This window comes from Schistocerca piceifrons, unplaced genomic scaffold (assembly GCF_021461385.2).
Source record: "Schistocerca piceifrons isolate TAMUIC-IGC-003096 unplaced genomic scaffold, iqSchPice1.1 HiC_scaffold_1304, whole genome shotgun sequence".
Taxonomy (NCBI): domain Eukaryota; kingdom Metazoa; phylum Arthropoda; class Insecta; order Orthoptera; family Acrididae; genus Schistocerca; species Schistocerca piceifrons.
Window position 1 is genome coordinate 7,501 of NW_025727130.1, and position 5,000 is coordinate 12,500.

A 5,000-nucleotide genomic window follows, 5' to 3' on the forward strand; every position below is an offset into this window, starting at 1 on the left:
CTGTCGACCATAGCACCCAATCTCCAGTGGCTCTGCCGCACGAAGCCGTGGACCGGCAATGACTCCACCCGCACCCGTTCGTGCACCACCCCAACCGCCACACGCGCACCTCCAGCGGATGAACGGCGGAAGTTTCCCGCACTCGTAAAGTGCAATCCACCCCTATAACTTGCGTTTCATGAAGAGTTATTTCCAATATGCGACATTCCCGCTGTCCCTATACATGAGCCGCGACCTGTACCACTTACGAGCGAGAGACGCGATCGCGTTGCTCACTGTACGGCGTCCGATACCGAGCCATCAGCATGTCGGTCCCCATGCGCGTTGCACTCGCACTCGCAGTCGCAAAAACGTGGGGCAAATATATTACGCGGAAGAGCTATAACAGACCGAGCCCCACTGCATGGGGGGAGTCTTTGTCACTAATGTACACAGATGGAACATTTTGGACTGGAACCAGATTACCCGTACACACGGCGCTGATTAGTAATCAATGCAGAGCCATCAAACTACAGCAAATATACACAACTGTCCGTATACATGCTGAAAGAGTCTGCCCACAATGGGAACCACACGTCAGCCAGACACTCTGATCACGCACCACTCTCTGCTTCTAACAGGCGCACATACAATATGTAAGCACCAGCATGGAACAACATCCAGTGCATCTTCTCCGCCACATTACACAATCCACACTATCACAACCAGACCAGGAGGTCCATGCGGAAAATACAATATCCCAGCCTTTCGACATCCACCATTGCGCAGACCAGGCACCAACACCCACACATGTCCTATACAACGGTGCACCCAACATCACAATAGTACCTCCTGTCACAGCGCACAAACAATGACATGAGTCAAAGACACAGGTCTCACACAAGCATAGAATTGGAGCGCCGCCTCTAATAAGCCAAAGGTGCATCCTGACGTGACAAATCTGATCATGTCACAAGCATTCACTTACTATAATCACTATCAACGAACCTGCCGCCCCCGCCCCCCCCCCTACACCTTTCCTTACAACAACGTGTAACCTAACCTAACCTAACCTAACCTATGTTGTACCTTAACCTAACCTATGTTGTACCTTAACCTAACCTATGTTGTACCTTAACCTAACCTATGTTGTACCTTAACCTAACCTATGTTGTACCTTAACCTAACCTATGTTGTACCTTAACCTAACCTATGTTGTACCTTAACCTAACCTATGTTGTACCTTAACCTAACCTATGTTGTACCTTAACCTAACCTATGTTGTACCTTAACCTAACCCATGTTGTACCTTAACCTAACCCATGTTGTACCTTAACCTAACCCATGTTGTACCTTAACCTAACCCATGTTGTACCTTAACCTAACCCATGTTGTACCTTAACCTAACCCATGTTGTACCTTAACCTAACCCATGTTGTACCTTAACCTAACCCATGTTGTACCTTAACCTAACCCATGTTGTACCTTAACCTAACCCATGTTGTACCTTAACCTAACCCATGTTGTGCCTTAACCTAACCCATGTTGTGCCTTAACCTAACCCATGTTGTGCCTTAACCTAACCCATGTTGTGCCTTAACCTAACCCATGTTGTGCCTTAACCTAACCCATGTTGTGCCTTAACCTAACCCATGTTGTGCCTTAACCTAACCCATGTTGTGCCTTAACCTAACCCACGTTGTGCCTTAACCTAACCCACGTTGTGCCTTAACCTAACCCATGTTGTGCCTTAACCTAACCCATGTTGTGCCTTAACCTAACCCACGTTGTGCCTTAACCTAACCCATGTTGTGCCTTAACCTAACCCATGTTGTGCCTTAACCTAACCCATGTTGTGCCTTAACCTAACCCATGTTGTGCCTTAACCTAACCCATGTTGTGCCTTAACCTAACCCACGTTGTGCCTTAACCTAACCCACGTTGTGCCTTAACCTAACCCATGTTGTGCCTTAACCTAACCCATGTTGTGCCTTAACCTAACCCATGTTGTGCCTTAACCTAACCCATGTTGTGCCTTAACCTAACCCACGTTGTGCCTTAACCTAACCCACGTTGTGCCTTAACCTAACCCACGTTGTGCCTTAACCTAACCCACGTTGTGCCTTAACCTAACCCACGTTGTGCCTTAACCTAACCCACGTTGTGCCTTAACCTAACCCACGTTGTCCCCTAAAGTAACCCACGTTGTCCCCTAACGTAACCCACGTTGTCCCCTAACGTAACCCATGTTGTCGCCTAAACCTGCTCTGTAATTGTTATACGACTCGTTCAATTAGTGTAGTGTTGCCCACCCGCAACCCTCGCAATATAGTTCGCTACTCGCACTGCCCGCTCCCCTGTGTATCGCTTCATGTTAAACACCTTGCAAGTCTTGCTGACTTTCCACATGCTCCTGCTGTACACTGTAATGTGGATGGCAGCAGGACGTACATGCCGCCCCTCCCCACGTCCCCACCTTGCCCCCCTGCCTTCGCAAGCTGGTTGGTGAGAAGTTTGCATGTTCAATGCCCTTCGCATGCGACGTACTCAGGCTACGTTGTGGTGCGGCCTGTGTCAACCGTCCGCTAATGTCGTACGCGTAAACCACAATCTGTACTGCACATTCGTCCTTATGTACCGAATGATACATCGTGGCACATGTGTGACCGTACAACGACTGCGCCCAAAAACGGCGGACCATACAGTGCAAATATTGTGCACGCAGCTACGTGTCGTCTCCCTATGAGAGCTGGATTGCAGTGTGGTACGCCATAGAGACGTGTGGGAGGAACGGACGCCGTGGATGGCGATCAGCATGAGCTGTCTGTTGATGTATTCGGACCTAGTCGTCTCTCCTCACACACCGTGATGGCATGGTGCACCGCGTTCCATATCTGCGACATGCTACAGAGGCCGGTTGACAGTCGTTCGAGCAATGGACATCGCATACGTACGGGGGCCACCTTCCACGTATTGTCTAGGCGTGCACATTTTGTTGCGTGTATGTGGGCAGACGTAGTGTGGCGTGACACCTGACACAGGCATGCAATAATCGTTGAAGTTGCAAATGGCGATGGACGCCTGCGTTTTCTGGTGAAGTTACGCAAATGAACAAATGGTAACCTGTTGTGGTGCGGTTGTTCTCGCTAGGGGTGAATCGGTGATGGCGACGATAGGTTGAGGTACGAACCGGTTGTTCCAGCGATACCCACCATGCCGACGAAACTGAACGGCATCTGGGTGTGAAGCGATACGCGGCGGTGGCTGGGTGGGACCGTCCCCGGCCGGTGAGGGGGCGCCTCCCGGCGTGCTGGCCGCGCGGTGCGTGGGCGCACGCGCTACAGCCGGCTGGTGGGGGCGGCCAGTGGCAGGCGCGCCGGCCGACGGACGCGGCAGGCGTCGCAGCTGCGCGCCGGCGCACCCTGCGCGCGGCGCCGTGCGGCCAAAGTAGGTCCTCGCGGGCCCGGTGCGAAGCGCGGTGGACATCTTCAGTGTGCTGGTCCGATTGAGGACTGTGTGCGTTGAGGATGCGCCGCCGCCCGGCGCTCGGCGCCGCGACGCCGTCTGCTGCTCGGTCGCCCCAGCGGTTCTCGCTGGTGGTTTGTATCGCAGCTGTGCGGATGTGTTGGCGCGTGCGCTGTGCTGGGAGAGTTCGCTTCGGCACCCAAGTGGGGCTTTTGTCCTTCTGTGGCGCTGGCGTTGGAGCTGCCGGTCACCGTAGGTGGCGCGTGTTGTCTCCCGCCGGCAATGCCACGACAGCACGCTCCCGGGCCTCTGTCGGCAGCGGCAAGCTCAGTTGGGAGCACGGGTGGTCGCACCGAAAGCGTCTACTCGCCTAACTCCGGGCGATTGCGCCTCTCTCGAACCCGACCAAGTACTTGGGACGGCGCTGCGCGCCGCCGGGACCTGAGAGGGTTTCGAGGTGTATTGTGCAGGGGAGCTCAGCCTCCTCCTGTTTGCAGAATGATTGAGCGGACGCTTGCGTGTTCGCGCGGGCCCCCGGGACACACTCCCGGGCGGCCGGCTGCTCAGCTCTAGTTGACGCAGCTCCCTGGTTGATCCTGCCAGTAGTCATATGCTTGTCTCAAAGATTAAGCCATGCATGTCTCAGTACAAGCCGCATTAAGGTGAAACCGCGAATGGCTCATTAAATCAGTTATGGTTCCTTAGATCGTACCCACGTTACTTGGATAACTGTGGTAATTCTAGAGCTAATACATGCAAACAGAGTCCCGACCAGAGATGGAAGGGACGCTTTTATTAGATCAAAACCAATCGGTCGGCTCGTCCGGTCCGTTTGCCTTGGTGACTCTGAATAACTTTGGGCTGATCGCACGGTCCTCGTACCGGCGACGCATCTTTCAAATGTCTGCCTTATCAACTGTCGATGGTAGGTTCTGCGCCTACCATGGTTGTAACGGGTAACGGGGAATCAGGGTTCGATTCCGGAGAGGGAGCCTGAGAAACGGCTACCACATCCAAGGAAGGCAGCAGGCGCGCAAATTACCCACTCCCGGCACGGGGAGGTAGTGACGAAAAATAACGATACGGGACTCATCCGAGGCCCCGTAATCGGAATGAGTACACTTTAAATCCTTTAACGAGTATCTATTGGAGGGCAAGTCTGGTGCCAGCAGCCGCGGTAATTCCAGCTCCAATAGCGTATATTAAAGTTGTTGCGGTTAAAAAGCTCGTAGTTGGATTTGTGTCCCACGCTGTTGGTTCACCGCCCGTCGGTGTTTAACTGGCATGTATCGTGGGACGTCCTGCCGGTGGGGCGAGCCGAAGGCGTGCGACCGCCTCGTGCGTGCTCGTGCGTCCCGAGGCGGACCCCGTTGAAATCCTACCAGGGTGCTCTTTATTGAGTGTCTCGGTGGGCCGGCACGTTTACTTTGAACAAATTAGAGTGCTTAAAGCAGGCAAGCCCGCCTGAATACTGTGTGCATGGAATAATGGAATAGGACCTCGGTTCTATTTTGTTGGTTTTCGGAACCCGAGGTAATGATTAATAGGGACAGGCG

General features: G+C 53.3%; 1 non-coding gene across 1 annotated transcript in view; it reads left to right on the forward strand.

Moving 5' to 3' along the window:
• Positions 1-4,027: 4,027 nt before the first annotated feature.
• The window catches only part of LOC124731814, a 1,909-nt gene continuing 936 nt past the window's right edge, over positions 4,028-5,000 (forward strand). Inside the window, exon 1 of the ribosomal RNA XR_007008494.1 lies at positions 4,028-5,000. This exon is cut by the window's right edge and continues 936 nt beyond it. This is a non-coding gene — a ribosomal RNA (small subunit ribosomal RNA).